We start from the raw sequence: 22,382 nt of genomic DNA, 5'->3' as shown, positions 1-22,382 counted from the left end.
CAGGACAACCTGTGAAAGTTGTCACCTTTCCTGACTTCAGAAAGTATCTGGAGTTCTGTAAAGGAAATAACTGGGAAGGAGAGAAGTTTTTGATCTCTCTCTGCTCCTGTTCCCGCGCTCTGTTCTTAGTAGGTATAAAGCAGAGCACAGGGGGGCACTTCTCGCTTGGTCTCTGAGCCCGCAGGGCACATGACTCTGTTGGGCTGCCTTTGTTTCTCCTTCTTCTTTCTCTGCACACCTCCATCTTTAGCCACCAGAACACAGAGCTCTGGGGGCTGGCAGCTTCTCTCTCTTCCTTTCCCTTTACACACATATATACCTCTTGCAGCACAACCCCAAGGCTTCTCCCTTCCTCTGAACAAACACCCTATCCTTTCTTTCTCTCCCTAAACACACACAAATACAGCCCTGTACCAGTTACCTGTACTAAGTGCTGTGAGCCAATACATATATGTAAATATAAAGCGAATGCTACATACCTGTAGAAGGTATTCTCCGAGGACAGCAGGCTGATTGTTCTCACTGATGGGTTGACGTCCTCGGCAGCCCCCTCCATCGGAAAGTTTACTAGCAAAGGCCTTTGCTAGTCCTCGCGCGCGCATGCGCGGCCGTCTTCCCGCCCGAAACCGGCTCGAGCCGGCCAGTCCAGTATGTAGCAAGACAATACACTTCAAGGGAAGACACAACTCCAAAGGGGAGGCGGGCGGGTTTGTGAGAACAATCAGCCTGCTGTCCTCGGAGAATACCTTCTACAGGTATGTAGCATTCGCTTTCTCCGAGGACAAGCAGGCTGCTTGTTCTCACTGATGGGGTATCCCTAGCCCCCAGGCTCACTCAAAACAACAACCATGGTCAATTGGGCCTCGCAACGGCGAGGACAAACTGAGATTGACCTAAAAAATTTACCAACTAACTGAGAGTGCAGCCTGGAACAGAACAAACAGGGCCCTCGGGGGGTGGAGTTGGATCCTAAAGCCCAAACAGGTTCTGAAGAACTGACTGCCCGAACCGACTGTCGCGTCGGGTATCCTGCTGCAGGCAGTAATGAGATGTGAATGTGTGGACAGATGACCACGTCGCAGCTTTGCAAATTTCTTCAATAGAGGCTGACTTCAAGTGGGCTACCGACGCAGCCATGGCTCTAACATTATGAGCCGTGACATGACCCTCAAGAGCCAGCCCCGCCTGGGCGTAAGTGAAGGAAATGCAATCTGCTAGCCAATTGGATATGGTGCGTTTCCCTACAGCCACTCCCCTCCTATTGGGATCAAAAGAAACAAACAATTGTGCGGACTGTCTGTGGGGCTTTGTCCGCTCCAGGTAGAAGGCCAATGCTCTCTTGCAGTCCAATGTGTGCAGCTGACATTCAGCAGGGCAGGAATGAGGACGGGGAAAGAATGTTGGCAAGACAATTGACTGGTTCAGATGGAACTCCGACACGACCTTTGGCAGGAACTTAGGGTGAGTGCGGAGGACTACTCTGTTATGATGAAATTTGGTGTAAGGAGCCTGGGCTACCAGGGCCTGAAGCTCACTGACTCTACGAGCTGAAGTAACTGCCACCAAGAAAATGACCTTCCAAGTCAAGTACTTCAGATGGCAGGAATTCAGTGGCTCGAAAGGAGGTTTCATCAGCTGGGTGAGAACGACATTGAGATCCCATGACACTGTGGGAGGCTTGACAGGGGGCTTTGACAAAAGCAAGCCTCTCATGAAGCGAACAGCTAAAGGCTGTCCTGAGATCGGCTTACCTTCCACATGATAATGGTAAGCACTGATTGCACTAAGGTGAACCCTTACAGAGTTGGTCTTGAGACCAGACTCAGACAAGTGCAGAAGGTATTCAAGCAGGGTCTGTGTAGGACAAGAGCGAGGATCTAGGGCCTTGCTGTCACACCAGACGGCAAACCTCCTCCAATGGAAGAAGTAACTTCTCTTAGTGGAATCTTTCCTGGAAGCAAGCAAGATGCGGGAGACACCCTCTGACAGACCCAAAGAGGCAAAGTCTACGCCCTCAACATCCAGAGATATGGGAGGATAAGCATACAGCAGACCCTCCCCCCAGTCCAGGAGGAAGGCATCCGATGCCAGTCTGCCGTGGGCCTGAAGCCTGGAACAGAACTGAGGGACTTTGTGGTTCACTCGAGATGCGAAGAGATCTACCAAGGGGGTGCCCCACACCTGGAAGATCTGTCGTACCACACGGGAATTGAGCGACCACTCGTGAGGTTGCATAATCCTGCTCAACCTGTCGGCCAGACTGTTGTTTACGCCTGCCAGATATGTGGCTTGGAGCACCATGTCGTGACGGCGAGCCGAGAGCCACATGCTGACGGCTTCCTGACACAGGGGGCGAGATCCGGTGCCCCCCTGCTTGTTGACATAGTACATGGCAACCTGGTTGTCTGTCTGAATTTGGATAATTTGGTGGAACAGCCGATCTCTGAAAGCCTTCAGAGCGTTCCAAATCGCTCGTAACTCCAGAAGATTGATCTGCAGATCGCGTTCCTGGAGGGACCAGCTTCCTTGGGTGTGAAGCCCATCGACATGAGCTCCCCATCCCAGGAGGGACGCATCCGTGGTCAGCACCTTTTGTGGCTGAGGAATTTGGAAGGGACGTCCCAGAGTCAAATTGGAGCAAATCGTCCACCAATATAGGGATTTGAGAAAACTCGTGGACAGGTGGATCACGTCCTCTAGACCCCCAGCGGCCTGATACCACTGGGAGGCTAGGGTCCATTGAGCAGATCTCATGTGAAGGCGGGCCATGGGAGTCACATGAACTGTGGAGGCCATGTGGCCCAGCAATCTCAACATCTGCCGAGCTGTGATCTGCTGGGACGCTCGCACCCGCGAGACGAGGGACAACAAGTTGTTGGCCCTCATGTCTGGGAGATAGGCGCGAGCCGTCCGAGAATCCAGCAGAGCTCCTATGAATTCGAGTCTCTGCATTGGGAGAAGATGGGACTTTGGATAATTTATCACAAACCCCAGTAGCTCCAGTAGGCGAATAGTCATCTGCATGGACTGCAGGGCTCCTGCCTCGGATGTGTTCTTCACCAGCCAATCGTCGAGATATGGGAACACATGCACCCCCAGCCTGCGAAGTGCCGCTGCTACCACAGCTAGGCACTTTGTGAACACCCTGGGCGCAGAGGCGAGCCCAAAGGGTAGCACACAGTACTGGAAGTGGCGTGTGCCCAGCTGAAATCGCAGATACTGTCTGTGAGCTGGCAGTATCGGGATGTGAGTGTAGGCATCCTTCAAGTCCAGAGAGCATAGCGAATCGTTTTGCTGAATCATGGGGAGGAGGGTGCCCAGGGAAAGCATCCTGAACTTTTCTTTTACGAGATATTTGTTCAGGGCCCTTAGGTCTAGGATGGGACGCATCCCCCCTGTTTTCTTTTCCACAAGGAAGTACCTGGAATAGAATCCCAGCCCTTCCTGCCCGGATGGCACGGGCTCGACCGCATTGGCGTTGAGAAGGGCGGAGAGTTCCTCTGCAAGTACCTGCTTGTGCTGGAAGCTGTAAGACTGAGCTCCCGGTGGACAATTTGGAGGTTTTGAGGCCAAATTGAGGGTGTATCCTTGCCGGACTATTTGCAGAACCCACTGATCGGAGGTTATGAGAGGCCACCTTTGGTGAAAAGCTATCAACCTCCCCCCGACCGGCAGGTCGCCCGGCACTGACACTGGGATGTCGGCTATGCTCTGCTGGAGCCAGTCAAAAGCTCGCCCCTTGCTTTTGCTGGGGAGCCGCGGGGCCTTGCTGAGGCGCACGCTGCTGACGAGAGCGAGCGCGCTGGGGCTTAGCCTGGGCCGCAGGCTGTCGGGAAGGAGGATTGTACCTACGCTTACCAGAAGCATAGGGACCAGTCTTCCTTCCCCCGAAAAATCTTCTACCTGTAGAGGTAGATGCTGAAGGCTGCCGGCGGGAGAACTTGTCGAATGCGGTGTCCCGCTGGTGGAGAGACTCTACCACCTGCTCGACTTTTTCCCCAAAAATGTTGTCCGCACGGCAAGGCGAGTCCGCAATCCGCTGCTGGAGTCTATTCTCCAGGTCGGCGGCACGCAGCCATGAGAGCCTGCGCATCACCACACCTTGAGCAGCGGCCCTGGACGCAACATCAAAAGTGTCATAAACTCCTCTGGCCAGGAATTTTCTGCACTCCTTCAGCTGCCTGACCACCTCCTGAAAAGGCTTGGCTTGCTCAGGGGGAAGAGCATCAACCAAGCCCGCCAACTGCCGCACATTGTTCCGCATGTGTATGCTCGTGTAGAGCTGGTAAGACTGGATCTTGGCCACGAGCATAGAAGAATGGTAGGCCTTCCTCCCAAAGGAGTCTAAGGTTCTAGGGTCTTTGCCCGGGGGCGCCGAAGCATGCTCCCTAGAACTCTTAGCTTTCTTTAGGGCCAAATCCACAACTCCAGAGTCATGAGGCAACTGAGTGCGCATCAGCTCTGGGTCCCCATGGATCCGGTACTGGGACTCGATCTTCTTGGGAATGTGGGGATTACTTAATGGCTTGGTCCAGTTCGCAAGCAATGTCTTTTTCAGGACATGGTGCAAGGGAACAGTGGACGCTTCCTTAGGTGGAGAAGGATAGTCCAGGAGCTCAAACATTTCAGCCCTGGGCTCGTCCTCCACAACCACCGGGAAGGGGATGGCCGTAGACATCTCCCGGACAAAGGAAGCGAAAGACAGACTCTCAGGAGGAGAAAGCTGCCTTTCAGGAGAGGGAGTCGGATCAGAAGGAAGACCCTCAGACTCCTCGTCAGAGAAATATCTGGGGTCTTCTTCGTCCTCCCACGAGGCCTCACCCTCGGTGTCAGACACAAGTTCACGGACCTGTGTCTGCAACCTCGCCCGGCTCGACTCCGTGGAGCCACGTCCACGATGGGGGCGTCGAGAGGTAGACTCCCTCGCCCGCATCGGCGAAGCTCCCTCCGCCGACGTAGTCGAGGAGCCTTCCTGGGAGGTGGCCGCGGTCGGCACCGCACGCGGTACCGACGTCGGGGACCTCAACCTGGGCGATGGACCAGCCGGCGCCACGCTCGACGGTACCGGAGGCGCAAGCACCGCCGGTACCGGAGGAGTAGGGCGCAACAGCTCTCCCAGAATCTCTGGGAGAACGGCCCGGAGGCTCTCGTTCAGAGTGGCTGCAGAAAAAGGCTGAGAGGTCGATGCAGGCGTCGACGTCAGAACCTGTTCCGGGCGAGGAGGCTGTTCCGGGCTGTCCAGAGTGGAGCGCATCGACACCTCCTGAACAGAGGGTGAGCGGTCCTCTCGGTGCCGATGCCTGCTGGGTGCCGAATCCCTCGGCGACCCAGAGCTCTCGGTGCCGACACGGGGAGGAGACCGGTGTCGATGCTTCTTCGACTTCTTCCGAAGCATGTCACCGGAGCTCCCCGGCACCGACGAGGAGGACGTAGAATCCATCCGTCGCTTCCTCGGGGCCGAGACCGAAGAGGGTCGATCCCGGGGGGGCTGTACCGCAGGAGCCCTCAGGGTAGGAGGAGACCCACCCGAAGGCTCACCGCCACCAGCAGGGGAATGGACAGCCCTCACCTGCACTCCTGACGATGCACCTCCGTCCGACGACATCAGCAGACGAAGTCTCGGTACCACCGACGTCGATGCAGCCGCCCGATGCCTCAGCGCCGATGCAGAGGTCCGATGCCTCGATGCAGTCGATGGAGTCGATGGAGCGGCAGCCAAGGAAGATGGTCCGGACACTGACGACGTCGATGCACTCGATGCCTCCGGTGCCGATGTCGACGAAGAGCCCGAGAACAAAACGTTCAACTGGGCTAATCTCGCTACCTGAGTCCGCCTTTGTAACAGGGAACACAGACTGCAGTTCTGAGGGCGGTGCTGGGCCCCTAGACACTGAAGACACGCAGAGTGCCTATCAGTGAGCGAGATTACCCGGGCGCACTGGGTGCACTTCTTGAAGCCGCTGGAAGGCTTCGATGTCATGGGCGGAAAAATCACGCCGGCGAAATCAAAGGCCGAAATGGCGAAAATTGAAGCACCAAAATTTAAAGGGAGAAAAATCTCGACCGAGGCCAAACTAGGCCTACCCCGACAACGAAAGAAAACTTACGGGGCAAAAGTTGAGAAAAATTACGGGAAGGGCAGAAAACCCGAAAGGGTCTTCCGGAACACTTCCGGAGCGCTTCCCGAACTTTTTTAGAGAAAAACAAGGAAAAAACACGTCGAAAAGGACGCGCGAGGTCGACTCTCTGGGGCACGAACGGCGTAACACGACCGTACCGAGCGCGGACGAAAGAAGACTGGCCGGCTCGAGCCGGTTTCGGGCGGGAAGACGGCCGCGCATGCGCGGTGCGCATGGGCGCGCGAGGACTAGCAAAGGCCTTTGCTAGTAAACTTTCCGATGGAGGGGGCTGCCGAGGACGTCAACCCATCAGTGAGAACAAGCAGCCTGCTTGTCCTCGGAGAATATACTTTATATATCCAAATCCGTGTGGATTGCGTATTCTTTGGGAACCCACTGCCTCTGTGAACTGGACTCCGGGACCACCCTAGACAACGATTGCTGACAATGGTAACCCTACCCAATGCTCAGAAAAGAGCGCCTGAAACAAAACTGACTTACTGATGCAAAAAATAACACCAGGTCGGAGCAGGCGTTAGGGTGTTGGAAGAGAGGATTTCTTATTATTCTCATGTTTCTCTTATGATTCTTTCTGCAAAATCTGCCACTTTTGATTGCTTTTGGAAGCAGAAGGAAGTCCGTGTAAGGCCTTAAGCTCTGGTCATGAGAAACAGCAGACCCAAGTGAAAGCACATGTTGGTGTCTGTTTCCTGCATCTAAATTTAAAGCATCCATGCTAAAAAATAAAAAAAATTTAACAATTAAAAACACCCAGTGAAAGCACACATTGGCATCTGTTTCCTGCATCTAAATGTAAGCTTATATTTAGGCCACAGAAAACAGATGCTAATGTGTGCTTCATGTTTGGGTTTACCAGGAGCATGAGAACAGGAGTTGAGCTTACCGCAAAACTATCTTCTGCGCATGCACCAAGCATAATTCTCCCGCCAAACTCCCTAATGCTCAATGATATGAGCGCGTCTATATTTGCATATCATTAGCATTCAGCATTAGGACACTGATCTTCTGCGCTGTTTCTGCGGTATTTTTATGGTGCTATTCGGAATAGTGCCGGAGTTTTGAACATTGGGGCCACACTGCCTAAATGCTGCATAGCGCAACTGCAAAGGGGGTATGCCCAAGGGCGGGTCAGGGGCATATCTTGCAGTTGCGCATGTAAGTTACAGAATACTATCATTTACATGTGCAACTGCCACCTTTAGGTGCCAGCATTTACACCGGACTTTGACATGGAATGTGCTTGTCCCTAATGTTAGACGCATGTATGTTGACGACCTCTAACAGCAATTTCACATAGAATTGCCATTACAGCACTGACACTTAGTGCCCATGTTTTTGGTGCCCTTTGTAGAATCTACCCCAAACTGCTTAGTAAAAGGGACCCTAAACCATTTACAAATGAAATGTACCGATTCTGAAGTCCCATTCAGTGACTTACCTTGGCTTGATGAACAGCTGTAAAGCAGAGCGGTAGGCTTTAGCCAGCAAAGGGTAAGAACATCAAGAGAGGTTAAGAAAAATAGTTATAATCTAACTTTGCAGAATAACCATACAAACTTGTAGAGGCCTACTAACTACACTGCATTAGCTCTTAATGTGGCAATTAATGCATACGAACAGTAAACATGCAGCAATTGCCACATTAACAACTAACAAGGAATGAGGAAGCAAACAGCTGTGAACTGTAGTGTGCAATAATTGCTAATGTTGTAGATAACACATCCCAAACAGTTGTAACTAATTCCACTGCGTTAGCTGCTATTCAGTTAATGCGATGTAAACAACTTTTAACTGGCGCACTACATTATCCAAGACTGAACTAGTTTATCAGCCAAGAGAACTCTCAGACAATTTACACCGAATCTATGCAGTTATCATGCATCAACTTTCGTCGTTAACATGTAGTTGCAGTAAAATCTTACTGCATTTTAGGTAAACAGGCATCTTAATGTTTCAATACTTTACACATTACCTTTAGGATTACAAAATAATTTTAAAAGCAAAAGTTGGTGGAACATGCAATGGGTCTAATTTACTACAGCTTTTTCCTAATTTGGGCTAGATTTATAAATGCGCGTTAAATACACTAATGGCCATTAATGTGGATTGAACACATGTTATTTAACGTGAGATCCAGTACTGACAAATGGGTTTATTTACCAAGGGGGGGTGATTTGATAAATGACAATATCCTAGTTAACAACACAATAATATATAGATGTAGGTTCTTATGAATAAAATGTAAGCACCAAAACGAAAGGCTGAAAAAAAGCTTCAAGAAGCTCTCAGTCATTAGTTGGTCGAGCAGGACCTCATCATCAGCATAAAAAACCTCCCTGCACAAAATCCGTTTTATTTCTTACAAATATTTCAAAAAATGTTTAAAAAAAAATAGTACTTAGCTGAATAATGTCTTTCTCCCAAACAGACATCGAACTGTGACCGACGAAGGCCAATATTTTGATATAGCTGTGTCAGGGTCAATCAGTCATGAATTTCATTCTAGCTCTATTTCAACTTGACGGAACATGGGAGACAGCTAGAATGAAATTCCTGACTGATTGACCCTGAAGCAGCTATATCGAAACGCTGGCCATCGTCACTCACAGTCCAATGTCTGTTTGGGAGAAAGACATTATGCAGTCACGATCCAATGATGCTTACATTTAATTCATGAGAACCTAGATCTATATATTATTATGTGTATAACGTTTTTGGTTCTCATCCCAGTGTGTGTTTTGTAGTTTAGTTCTAATATTCTACTTATAACATCCCCCTCCCTACCTACCCACACAAGCCTAGTGGCAAGATTGTGCAAACCTGTACAAAACTCTACGGTAGGCATGTTTAGAGTTGGGTTTGGGGTACAGTATGGGGGGTGGCATTGTGATTTACGCACAAACATTATAAAATACAAGCTGGTGTAAATGTCTGCAGTTTCATTCTAGCCATGATTTCTGCAGCTTTGCAGGGCAGTTCAATAAAGACATATGTGTCTATGTGTCTTTATAAAATAGACGCCTACTTGCCCTCTCAACCTAGGCAACTTGTTATAAAATTATCCTCTTTGTGAATAACTCACATTAACCTGTTAACACACGCATCTGTAAATCAGACCCTTTGTGTCTAATGGAAAAGAGTAGTAAATCAGGCCCCATATATTTACAACAAGTAACTCTGGTATTACTCCTTTAGAACAGAAATGGTATTACTCCTTCAGAATGGAAATGGAGATTTCTGAGTTTCATGTCAAAATATGAGATAGTTCAAGTCAGGAGAACATAAACACATCTGAACTTTAAGGCAGTAGTTTTATAAAGCATCTTCTATATGAAAAATTGCTACTCATTTATTTTAAATTTATACTTGCTCATCCGTCTAGGTTCTGGTTGATTTTTGAAAAAAATATACATATACAATTGTGGTGCCCAAGAAGATTGTGCATACTTATTTGTGCAACACATATAGGAAATCCCAGAGGTGTGATTGCAATATATGCATGTAATTATGAAATTGCATGCATATGCACAAAGTACACATACATTTACACCTTTTGCAACAGACACACCTATATTGTTTTTACAAAACAGACATAAAATAAGTGCATTTTTAGGCATGTCACATAGACACAGTTCTGCAATTACCCTAAAAGGCAAATAAACAGCTTTTTGATGGATATTCCCAGTATTACTGAACTCATTTTTAGATGCCTAAGATAAAAGAAGATTCATTCAAATTAGTAGATATAGAGGCGTATTTTCAAAGCACTTAGACTTACAAAGTTACGTGGAGGGGCATAATTGAACGGGGTGCCCAGGTTTACCTGAGGGCGTCCTTGTAGCACGTCCCTGTGAAGGGGTGGGAAAACCCGTATTATCGAAATAAGATGGGCGTCCATCTTTTGTTTCAATAATACGGTTGGGTACACCCAAATCTCAACATTTAGGTCGACCTTAGAGATGGTCGTCCCCGGTTTTTGGCAATAATGGAAACCGAGGACGCCCATCTCAGAAATGACCAAATCCAAGCCATTTGGACGTGGGAGGAACCAGCATTTTTAGTGTACTGGTCCCCCTGACATGCCAGGACACCAACCGGGCACCCTAGGGGGCACTGCAGTGGACTTCAGAAAAAGCTACCAGGTGCATAGCTCCCTTACCTTCTGTGTTCAGCCCCCCAAACTCCCCCAAAACCCACTCCCCACAACTGTACACCACTACCATAGACCTTAGGGATGAAGGAGGGCACCTAGATGTGGATACAGTGGGTTTCTGATGGGTTTTGGAGGGCTCACATTTACCACCACAAGTGTTATAGGTAGGGGGGGGGGGGGGGGGATGGTCCTGGGTCCGCCTGCCTGAAGTGCACTGCAGTAACCACTAAAACTGCTCCAGGGACCTGCATACTGCTGTCATAGAGCTGGGTATGACATTTGAGGCTGGCATAGAGGCTGGCAAAAAATATTTTTAAAGTTTTTTTTAGGGTGGGAGGGGGTTAGTGACCACTGAGGAAGTAAGGGGAGGTCATCCCCGATTCCCTCCGGTGGTCATCTGTTCAGTTTGGGCACCTTTTTGAGGCTTGGTCGTAAAAAAAAAAGGACCAAGTCAACCAAGTGTTCGTCAGGGACGCCCTTTTTTTTCCGTTATCGGCTGAGGACGCCCATGTGTTAAGCACGCCCCAGTCCTGCCTTCACTATGCTTCTGACACACCCCCGTGAACTTTGTTTGTCCCTGCGACGGAAAGCAGTTGAGGATGCCCAAAATTGGCTTTCAATTATGCCGATTTGGGCGACCCTGGGAGGAGGACGCCCATCTTCCGATTTGTGTCGAAAGATGGGCACCCTTCTCTTTCGAAAATAAGCCTGATAGTAACCTATGGAACTTTAAGTCTAAATGCTTTGAAAATCAGACAGATAGTACTTTTTTTTTTTATTGCAGCATGTTATGGATCTCCATTTATAAGAATTTATCTTTTATTAACTTTTAAATAAAATATTTAAAAGGGGTCTTTTACAAAGGTGCACTAGCGTTTTTAGCGCATGCTAATGATAAGCTGAACTAAACGCTAGAGACGCCTATAGGAATATGTGGGCATCTCTGATGCTTAGAGCATGCTTATTTTTAGCACACACTAAAAACTCTAGTTTGCCTTTGTAAAAGGGGCCTAAATCTCTTATTAATATACTTGCTCATTTTAAAATATAATCATCTCAGAATATACTTGTTGCTAGAAATAAAGGGCTCTATATTTTAATTACAGTAAAAAAAAAAAAAAAAGCAATTTGAGGAGTAAGAAGGACAAAGCAAGCCTTGCTCCCAAAACACATCAAAATTAAAGATAAAACTCTCACCTTGCTCTTTCTTAAAATCTGTCTCTGTCATGGTCACGGGTAAAAGCAGCTCTCCAACAGGGGGTTGTATATTAACACTGAATTGGTTATCCTTTGTGCTAGGAAGAGATAAATCACACATTGTTTAAAATGCCTTCTCCAATAACAAGAGGTTCATAAACATCAAGATGAAGCAATTATACATTTTTCTTTAGTGAAAAAGCACTGAATGTAAATTATTTCTAGACAAATTTATTATTGTTTTAGTATTTTAAGACAAGCTGTTCATTATAAAATTACAATATTTTTCACTATAAGCAACTCAAGAAAAACAAAATCATCCAATAACAAAAGGTACCAAGCTGAAACCCGAAAGGCCAAGATTTGACCCAACGGCTTAACTAGGATTAATCTCACCTCTAATTAAGCAAGCTTTTCTTATAACTTAAAACAGTGGTTCCCAAATTGTGCGCTGCAGCGAACTCTCAGGAGTGTTGCGGCAAATCCCTCCTTCTCTTCCGCTGCCACCTGAACCGCTACTGCTTCCCCAAATCCAGTGTCTGCCTCCTCTCTGTCCCCGAACCCCCCCCCCCCCCACACCCATCCCTGCTTCTTCTCTAGATGAGCAGCAGCTGTGGTAAAACAAGCTGCAGCCACGCGGCGCCAGACTCTTCATACATGCAGCTGACGATTCTGCCCCAACGAACTTCACTTCTTGTTCTGGAGCACAGGCAGCAGCCATGTGTATGGAGTATGATCCTGTGTGGCTGCAGCTTGTTTTGCTGTTGCTCCTCTAGCAAAGAAGCAGTGGTAGCGTCAAGGATGGGTGTGGGGTGGGGGAGCGTGGGGACAGAGAGGAGGCAAATGCTGGATTGGGGGGAGAAACAGAGAGGGGACTTAGGCTAGATGGAAGGGAGAGCACAAGAGAGGGCAGGCTGGATGAAAGTGAGGGAGAGGGAGCGCAGAGGCTGGATGGAAGGAGGAGAGAGGACAGAGGCTGGATGGAAGCAGGGAGAGAGGAAGGGATGGGAGAGAGGGAGGGTAGAGGTTGGATGGTAGGGGAGAGAGAAGGAGGAAAGATGCTAGATGGAAGGGGGGAGAGAAGGAAGGCATACACAGGAATGCAGGTGTTGGTGGCTGAAGCATGCTACCGATTTGCTTGCGCAAGCAGCATGGAGCTTGGACCTCAGGCAGTGGACCTCTTCGGCTAGTGGGGCTTGGGCATCCACGCCAGCAAAGGTAGACTCAATGCTGTTGGGGGTGACGGGGGTGGGATGGGAAGGGGATACTTGAGAAGAAATGTGTAGCCTAGGAGCACCGTGACCCAAGAAAGTTTAAAAAGATTTAAAAGGCACCTTCAAAATTAGGTATCATCTGAACAGTACAGAATATGTAAAGGGAGATATGAACAGAAATGATAAGACGTAAAAATGAAAGAGTGCATGTATGCATTGTATTCCATCTAGGATATCAGATGTATAGAAATGAATATAAATACAATGAAAGGACGGGGGAGAAGTCTTACACTGAACTCCTTCTAACAGGCTTAGATCAGGGACCAAGTAGAATTAATTTTCTGAGTATTCCATGCTTCTCTTGTTACTTGCCAGAGGGCATAAGGAGCAAAGCTTCAGTGATTTCAGAATTCTAGTTCATTTGTTGGGGGGGGTGGGGGGGGGGGGTCAGGGAGGACTAGGGCTTACTGTTTACTTTATATTGTGTTGTATTTGCATTGGATATGACTTGATTAGATTTATGACTGACAATTAATACATATGTATGGAAAGGACAGGGTGGGTGAGGGGGGATATATTTTTATTTGGAAAATATTGAACAGTGTGGTATTGTATCTTATTATTTCTATATTTATTTAGTTGAATAAAAACTTGTTTAAACAAATACAATGAAAAGAAACAAAAATATGAAAGACCAATATCATGGAAAGGGTGAGGTCATAGCGATTTAATGCAAGACTCAAGAGTTAAAAGGATGATTCTTAAAAAATGAGAGCTTTCTGTTATCTATCTGAGCAGGGGCGTAGCCAGACAGCAGATTTTGGGTGGGCCTAGGCAAGAAGTGGGTGGGCACCAAATGTTCTCTCCCCCACCCCCACACCAAAAAAATATCTCAGATGGTGGGAAAATGCTTCTCTCCAGTCTCCACCTTGGTAGTCTGCAGCAGGCATGCGCTGAAAACTGAACATGCGAAGGTGCCAGTATTGTGGAGAGCAGCATTTTCATTACCATGTGCTACTGTTGAATGGGCCAAGCCCAACTGTGGCTACGCCACTGTATCTGAGGCTGCTTTGTGACTTTTGGTAATAGGTGCTCATATTATTGGTATAAACTGACAGGATTTTTTTTTCACATTTCATTTGCTGCAAAGGGAAATCGACTGAAGTCTACCTATTATCTGATGTCATTTCTTGAAAGAAGCTATCTTAAAACTTCCATTCTATTCCAATTATGGACCCTGTAGGGTCACTAAAATCTTAAGTGCACATATCCATTTTCCTGTAGTCACACTGATTAGTTAGATGATGATCATGGAACAATTGCAGGTACTCTTCAAGGAAAGATGGTGAATTTAGTCTGGTCTTGAATAATGTATCAGTTGATAAAACTTTCAAAACTTTGCTATCAGTTGAACTATAATACAATTTTGAAATCTGTAGTGATTTCATAATATTGTCCAGAGCTGGGAGAACTTGGAGGCCCTTTTACTAAAGAATGTTTAGCCGTCAGCATGTCAATCAGTGCACAGCAACTGTTATTGTGCTGGCATAGCCTTTTATGGGGGTGCATGTGCACTGCAATAAGGGTACAATCACTTACCATGCACTGATACAGATAGAGTGGATGCAATTAATAGACAATTTATGTGGCAACTGTATGGGAATATGCTGGAAACAGCCCCGACAGCTAACAGCTCACTTACCATGCTTGCAGTATGTATGAAACTTAGTTTAGTTTAATTAAAGATTTGATAAACCATGGTGTGAGATCCTGGGCGAGGGTTATGGGGTGACTGGAATAACTCAGCTAGACAAGGTATATAAATGTGGAAGTTAATATTTTTGTTCATCTGAGCCCTGGGACCTGTTGCCTCACAGGTCAGGAACATCAGATGCAACAGTTTCTCCTATTTAATAACAGTCTTGTGTAGGCCTCTGGCTAGCAGGCCAAGCAGTCTATAAGTTCTCAGGTCTTCTGAACTCTGGTCTGGCCGCAGCCAAACCTCAGTAAAGCCTGCAAGTCTTAACAAAAAGCAAAGTTGGCTTACTTCAGCCAGCTTACAGCAGTTAAACATCTTCAGTTAAGGCATAGACTTAGGCTTCAGTTCTTCCCTCCATGGGCCTCCTTAACCTTATCCTGGCCCTGCTTTTTAAACTCTGATATTGACCCTGCCCACTTCCTCCTGGGGCGGGATCAGTGCTCTTAAGGTGGCCCAGGCTAGTTAGAGAGGGACTTTTCAAGGGTGAGCGGTGTTCTATAAAACATCCTCACACATGGTTTGAAGTCAATAACATACACAGATCAAACGGTACTAAATAAAAAAGCAGAATAAAAAATGAGCTTGTTGCTAACATAAAACATTGGCTATTATACAGTAATCATGTTATGTTTTAATTTTCAAAGAAGTTTCTAACAGAGGGATGAACAGAAGTGGCATAATTGGAAGACTCAGATCTAGAGTGTAAAAAGCTTGGGGTTTCTTCTGGTATCTATTCTCATCTATTCTCAATAAATCTCTGAATCTGGAAGATGTACTATGCTTAAGCAACAAATTAAAGCGTAGTAAATCACATCCTTCAGGGATATCTGAGGTATATCAGGGGTTAGGTCTCTGCTCCTTGGAGGCTGTCGTGCTCCATCTGATGCCAGGGAGGGTAAGCTACCCTGATATCATGGGTGCTTCAAGAGCAACAGTGACCTTGGTGCCTTGAAGCTAGCAGCATCGTGCTTCAAGAAGAAATGTTGTCGGTGTTTCTAGGCCTTTGTCCAATGCTCTGCATAGCATCCCTCAATGCCAACACGGACAAGAATGAATACTTCCTGCTTTTTGGAAAATCAGAGGATGTCCAATCCCAATGGTCTCTACTGGCGCTCAGTGCTGAAGGGGACTGAGACTCTATCATGTCAATGCATCCTCAGTGTCTGATGCCTTGACCATGGAGACCAATGCTCTAGATGCCAATGTGGATGGACTGGACTTCTTGGCAAAAAAAATTATTTTGTGCCTCTCCTTGACATTTGCAAACAATGTTTACAAGAAGAGGAACCATGATAGGGCCCCAGGTCCTGCAGGCACCAATTATAAGTGCCCATGATGGGCGTGGTCCTGCTGCTTCATGTAAACGTCTTAAAGCCACTGGGAGCTTTCTAGGATATGACTGGAAAAATAGCCACAGTGAAAACAAATGGCTTGATTTATCTGATCAGATGACCAAGGCCTAAGAGGACCTAGAGGGCCGTGGAAAATAAAGGAAACTTAATTGTCGAAAACCCTAAGAGAAAACTACTGGATACAGAGGCCCCGTGTATCAGTAGGACTTACATGCTACCACAAAATTACAAGGAAGCAAAGATACCTTCTCTACAGAACCTCTTGAGATGCAAGCTAAAGGAGAACCCGAAAGCATGTTTTCATTGCTCTGAAAAAAAATCAGACTGGCAGGGTCCTGTGCAAAGGCATCAGGCAGCAAGATGTGTACACGAAGAATGTGACACTTCCAAAGTCTTCTAGAAAAGTAAGCTGGGCAGCGCTCCACTTAGGCACAACTCACACCACATCACCGTGATGGCTGCCAGCAGTGCCCCGCTTCCTGTTTACATGCATTTCGGAAGACACCCAGGCGGGGGTTGGACTCCGCCGCCACCACAGGTACGCGACGGCCACACAGGGGGGCAGCACCTCCGAGGGGGGGAGCGGAAAGCGGAGGTACGGAGGTGGGGTCTGCAACTCGGAGCGAAAGGGACGGCTCTGCAACTCCGATGGGGGAGTCTGGAACTGGGGGAATCTGGAACTGGGGGTGGGGGACCTTTCTAGCGCCCGTTTCATTTCAACCTGAAACGGGCCTTTTTTTGCTAGTGTACAAATATTATCATCCTGCTGGGTCCTTGGAGAAAATCTTGCTCATCAGTAAAAGAAAATCAATTGATATCCATGATATTTAAATTAATCTCAAATGTTTGTTATTGATTTTTTTAAATAACCTTTTAACATCAAAAGATTGATTGGGAAAAGAGAACAGACTGATTAAAGCAGAGGGTATATTAGTCTCCTCATTAAAAGCAGGACATGCTGACTTTACCAGAAGTCTGCATAAATAGCAATATGGAAAGCTTATTTGAATATTTATGTCCTAAACATTTATACGTATCTGTGTACTCAGTAATGACCTACAGTATTAACAGAAAGGAAAGGTACAGAGCAGCAGTGCTAGGATTCTTCAAAACTCTAATCTTATTTTTTCAAGGCTTTATTGTTTATCTTTTTTTTGTACTCTCTGTACTAGCTCTGACTTTTGTCTTACTGAATTTATGCATGTTGTTGTTTTTGCAGACTCAAAGACATTTTCACTTGATGTGCTCATAGGCTGGGCTGCGAACATGGTAGAGTTTGTCCTGCCCCTATGTTTCCCCAGAAGTGATGTTAGTAACCCACAAGTCAAAGCTCATCCACCACTGCAATGCGCCCCTAAGGAACATGCACAAGGAGCAGGATGTACTCTTTAGTGTGCTCCTTCATGCGCGAATTAGAGAATGCCACTTTTGAGCATTTTCCCCTGCCACTATGCCAACTAGCCTATTCTGTTTTTATTGTGTAATACTGTTTCTCTTTGCCCACCTTTGGGTTCAAATGGTAGTATACTCCCATATTCCAGTACATTGGGGTCACCGCACCCCTAGTTGCAAAACTGATACACGGCCCACAGACACTCAGGTAAGATGCCTCAATTAAGGGGAAAGGGGGAGGGACTTGATATACCACCTTTCTGTGGTTACAATCAAAGCAGTTTACATATTATATACAAGCACTTATTTTGTATCTGGGGCAATAGAGGGTTAAGTGATTTGCCCAGTTCACAAGGATCAGAGCTCACTGCACTAACTACTAGGCTACTCCTCCTCTGCGTGTGCCTCTATCCACTCCACAGCATTCTGTTTCTCCACTCAGCCCCAAGATAGCGTTGCTTAATGGTCAGTCCATCAGGGGTATGCTCATTTTCTCATTTGCAATTTTACCCAGCAACATTCTATTGAAGTCTTATGCCTCACAAAAACTTGGCTCCCTGATGGTGATCTCTCCTACTTAATACAAACCATATATTCTGGTTATTCCTATTTCTTTCTGAACAAGTCAACTAAGAGAGGGGGTGGACTGGCTGTTATTTACTCCTCTGCTCTTCCAATTCATCTATGTCCCTTTACACAGGCCCAACCTGCAACACTTTTTATCTAAGTTCTCCTCCTCAGACTGTATTTTTATTATTATTGTAGTTACATTCTATCTTTATAATTACTGATTGTAAACTGCTCAGATATACTTATGATGAGATATATATCAAGAATAACTTGAACTTTTAATTTCAGGTACCCTTTATTTTCTCTTCAAAAATATTTTCAATACACTTTTTATGACTAAAATGTTAAAAGATGTATATTCTTCTTATTTTTTAGACATCATTCCCATTCTTTCAATAGTCGCCATCCTTGAACCCACTGTTTGTTCGTGCTACTAATGCATGTTCTTTAATGCATTAGTGTGATGCCTGTATCAAGTTCTGATAACAAAAGTTCTTAAATGCGTATCATATCCTCAGCTTGGATTCAAAATTGAGGAACTGTATAAAGTTTAAGCACTAATATAACTCCTGTAGATATGAAATAAATTTCTATCTAATTTAACAGCTGAATAATTGCGACTAGTGTTATACTAGCACTTCTCCTAAGCCTTTAATTGAAGATACAACTAACTAACTAAAGTGGAATTGGAAAAGGTGCAGCGAAGGGCGACTAAAATGATAGCGGGGATGGGACGACTTCCCTATGAAGAAAGACTAAGGAGGCTAGGGCTTTTCAGCTTGGAGAAGAGACGGCTGAGGGAGACATGATAGAGGTATATAAAATAATGAGTGGAGTGGAACAGGTGGATGTGAAGCGTCTGTTCACGCTTTCCAAAAATACTAGGACTTGGGGCATGCGATGAAACTACAGTGTAGTAAATTTAAAACAAATTGGAGAAAAGTTTTCTTCACCCAACGTGTAATTAAACTCTGGAATTCATTGCCGGAGGACGTGGTGAAGGCGGTTAGCTTGGCAGAGTTTAAAAAGGGGTTAGACGGTTTTCTAAAGGACAAGTCCATAAGCCGCTACTAAATGGACTTAGGAAAAATCCACAATTCCGGGAATAACATGTATAGAATGTTTGTACATTTGGGAAGCTTGCCAGGTGCCCTTGGCCTGGATTGGCCACTGTCGTGGACAGGATGCTGGGCTCGATGGACCCTTGGTCTTTTCCCAGTGAGGCATTACTTATGTACTTATGTACTTAACTAGTCACACACACAAGGAGTAACATTAGCTACACATATTGCAGCAGGAATTATTTACTAGATGTACTGTAGCTGAGATCAGCTGCATGCACCTTTTCTGACTGCACGTCCAATTTTTCCTTGTTAGTCACCCTTATCTATTTAAATTCCTGTTACTTGGAAAACACGTGTGTTCAGATCCAAGATGGCGACGGTTTGAGATGCATCGCCAGACGCGTCCCATTCTGAGCTCAAATGCTGTTGAACCTGGTTCCTCACCTATCGCCGTGATGGGGAAAAGGAGAGGCAAAGTTAGGGAGACGTCCTCCACCCCTAGCGGGACTCACCAGCTTCAGCAGGCAACGGAGTGATTTGGTGTAGCGCCAGTTCCCAGGACGGTTTCAACTCCCGCTGCCGAAGTCAGCGTCTCAGCGCTTGCTGACAGTGTAGACTGGGCTTCCATGAGCCCTGTCAAGCATGCGGCTCCTCCCCAACCAGGATGAGGAAATCTGCAAACAAGTCCTGTGGCTCAATCCCAGAGCGAATAACGGAGCGATCGGGGGGGGGGGGGAACTTGCTTATGCTGAGAGGAAAATCTGGCATTACCAGCCCGGAGGAACAAGTGATGACAACTATTCCTGCACTGGAAGGCACGCAGAAGGGGGGTGCAGGCAGCCGGGGAACCCCAACGGGGCAGACTTCATGTGCACAACACCCACATTCAGAAAGCTGCGCTACCGGAGGCAGAGAGGTTGGCCGGGTTAAGGAAGAAGAGGAGGAACTACCAGACGCTGCACCCGGGAGAGGAGGGGTGCGCAGCAGTGAACCGTCCCAGTTGGCAGCAAACCAAGGAACGCCGTTGATAGTTTCCCCAATAGAAGACTAGAGTCTCCTGATGTTCCTTGTTACGTTCAGCACACTCATTCCACTTCTGATGCAAGAACTGGGCAAACCTTTGATCTCCTTCAAAGTAAATGGGAAAACACCAATTTCTATTTGCCCATGTTCTCCTTCTCCCAGTCCAGATCTAATGATGAAAGGTATGTGGTCTGATTTCTCTAGTGGGCTGATCTTACCTTCAATGACTTGAGACATAAGGTCTGTAGGGACCAAAAAACAGTCATGGATGTGTGGTGGATCCTGTACCCCCAAGAATGAGACTTTGCCCACCTATCAAATCATATCTCTCATACACATACCCTATTCCCTTAGTATAACCAGAGAAACCCTTCCTCCATGAAAGATGCTTTTATGATTAGCCTTTTTACAAGGGTGTCCTATTAAAAACCTGAGTGTCTAATGTTGTGACAAAATACTGGCAACCTCTTGATATAAGTAATGGACCTAGAACATCAACCTGCTAGACTGTCCTAGCCTAGTTCCTCATTTTAAGTTTTCTGTTATTTCCCTTGGTGTTTGTTTTTGGTTTTTAAGTTGGCATATTTCACATTCCTCAACTATCTCTCTACACTGATATTGTATTATAGGCATTCCTCTATTCGTTGTCCACTGGCAATTTTTCCATATTCCCAAAAGTCCAGATTTTTCATATGCCCAATTGGCTACCTGTAATGCTGGTTCTTCCAATGTAGTAACTGAAATCTGAGTTGCTTTTTTACGTTATTGTAGAAATGCTGCTATCCTGTGCCAGAGGAATGTGCATCTACATGTTATACCATAGTGTGAATCTGGTGTACCAGTTCCCATAACCTTTACTACATTTTCTCTATATCAAGTGTGTTTTTCAGTGCCTTTGTTAGATTCATCATGAAATGTTGTTACTGCTGCTGCTGCTTTTCAAGAGAGAAGGTATGTACTTATTGCTTGTCTTCCTGATCAGGTAGGTGCTGGTATGGCTTTGGTATTATTTGCTATAGTAGTTTTCCCTGTTTGGGTGTTTATAAGGCAAACTTTAAGCCTTGTTTATTTATTTATTTATTGCATTTGTATCCCACATTTTCCCACCATATGGCAGGTTCAATGTGGCTTACATATTGCTAAAAAGGCTGTTACAAAATTTAGATTTGTAGACGTCTAGTACAAAATACAGAAGTACAATAAATGCTTAGGTTGATATATTAATAAGTCCAATTTAATCAGTATCGTTTCAACCTTTAATGGAGAGGGTTATCATTAACTAATCCTTATCAATACCCAACTCCAATCAAACCTACCAATGTCTTTTATATAACACATTAAGGGTTCTGAGCATTGGATCCATCAGATAATCATGTCTCCACCATTCAGTCTATATACTTAAGCCAGGTATTTCTTTATGGTGGGCATGTATTCATCATTGATCCATGTTTTTCAACATTTTAACTTTCAACTGTAATCAATATTCAATCTAATAACATCTTATATACTTAGCTTAAAAGAGCTTTCACTGTTCTTTTTTTCTATTTCTTTTTCTTTTATGGATTCTTGTTTTCACAAGTAATCATTTATCTCGGAGACATCTTTAATCCAACATGAAATCATGTTTCGCACAAGTTGCTGTGTCAAGGAACGTCTCCTCTGTATACGCTGGAAACAAATCCGTTGCTCCTTTTACCTCAGTTTCTAGTTATTTTTAAACCAGTAATCTTCTAAATCCCCCAACTGCCTTAACTCACAAGATTGTTCCTACCTTGCTCCCTACTTGTATACTTAAAAAGGAGAGCAGGGCCCCTCTGTATGTATGTATTTATTGATTTAAGGTATTTTGGTACACAGCCATTCACAACAGCATCACAGTGGTTTATAGAGCCAAAAAGTATTTATGGAATGTAAGAAATATTGAAATATATGGCATTTTCATATAATAGGCCCTAGCTAAGATGTCTCTAAAAGAAAGCATTTTACTATATCTTAGCTGTTTGAATCATTGCACAAAGGAATCTGTAAGAAACAGGAGAAGGGGGAGAAAGTAAACTGTAGAATGAGACAATGAAGGAGAGACAGGAAAGGGGGGAGTTAGACCAGTCAAGACAACATCTGTGAGATAACAGGGAACTATGAACAAAGAAACTAGAGAGCTACTGTTACACAGAACCCTAGCAGACAGGCAGGGGACCATCGGCCAATGAGAAAAACTTAGGGGCAGACACTTAAATGTAACTATAAAATCTGTGGAATCTTATAGAAATGTGTGTGTGTGGAGAGGCAAGCTCCAAGTTCAGAGATGCCGGAACACACCCATTCTTGCAAGGATGACTATATAATATTTGAATAATACATTGCTTAATTAAGCTTTCATTCATCAATCTGATTTTATGAGTCCTATTTTTGTATAGGTTCTCAGGTTATCTGGGGGCTATTTATAACATGGAACAATCACTCCCTGATGGTGATTAGCTAGGTCTAACAATTATGTTAAACATTACCTGATGTACAC

At 45.7% G+C, this 22,382-nt stretch overlaps 1 protein-coding gene and 1 long non-coding RNA gene across 2 annotated transcripts in view; one reads left to right on the top strand and one right to left on the bottom strand.

Annotated features, from left to right (window-relative positions):
* The window catches only part of AP3B1 (adaptor related protein complex 3 subunit beta 1), a 1,191,861-nt gene that overhangs the window by 105,906 nt on the left and 1,063,573 nt on the right, over positions 1-22,382 (bottom strand). The gene's annotated exons all lie outside the window — the stretch shown is intronic.
* LOC115463057 lies at positions 1,848-21,314 on the top strand. Its single transcript, XR_003940987.1, has 3 exons — positions 1,848-1,858; positions 18,609-18,612; positions 21,207-21,314. It is a non-coding gene; the product is annotated as an uncharacterized LOC115463057 (long non-coding RNA).

This window comes from Microcaecilia unicolor, chromosome 2, assembly GCF_901765095.1.
Source record: "Microcaecilia unicolor chromosome 2, aMicUni1.1, whole genome shotgun sequence".
In the NCBI taxonomy this organism is placed as follows: Eukaryota; Metazoa; Chordata; class Amphibia; order Gymnophiona; family Siphonopidae; genus Microcaecilia; species Microcaecilia unicolor.
The sequence above is the reverse complement of the archived record's forward strand: the minus strand, read 5'-3'. Positions and strand labels throughout refer to the sequence as shown.